Here is a 584-nt window from a genome sequence, read left to right as displayed (position 1 = left end):
CCCAGACAAGTGGCACCCCCTGCTGTTGCGGCAGCAGCCTGGGTGCAGTGGAACGTGCTCCTGCCACTTTGCAAGGCGGCAGCAGCACAGTCAGGAGAGGAGCCCCAGCTGCGATGTCAGTTTTCTCTCATTAACACGGGGTCAAAATGACTGTGCTTTTAAAAGGGCTCCTCTTTAATTAAATCGATGCCAGCTTCTGTGTCTCACTCTCTCCCGGATATTTTCAATCTGTTTCTTAAGGCAAAGACAGAGAAAAAGAAAATAATTTGATTATCTCTTTTGTTGGGGTTTTAATTTCCATGAGAAGCTTTGTTCAGATCAAATATTATTAAACTAAAGTCATTTACAGCAACATGTTCAGTTAATTCATTCAGTAAATATGGTGTTTACTGGCTCAGACTATGAGTCCTGGAGGCTAAAGTAGTCTGATAAATTAAGCATGCCCCTTACCCTCTTAGAGCTTATATTCTGAGGAGAAGGAGGAGACAAAAATAAATAAATATAATAAATAAGTAAATAAATGTGCAATATAGTATATGGTTTAAAAAAAATTACAGCAGGGACAGAGTGAACACACTAGATGG

This window comes from Tupaia chinensis, unplaced genomic scaffold (genome assembly GCF_000334495.1).
Source record: "Tupaia chinensis unplaced genomic scaffold, TupChi_1.0 Scaffold000382_1, whole genome shotgun sequence".
NCBI lineage: Eukaryota > Metazoa > Chordata > Mammalia > Scandentia > Tupaiidae > Tupaia > Tupaia belangeri.
The sequence above is the reverse complement of the archived record's forward strand: the minus strand, read 5'-3'. Positions refer to the sequence as shown.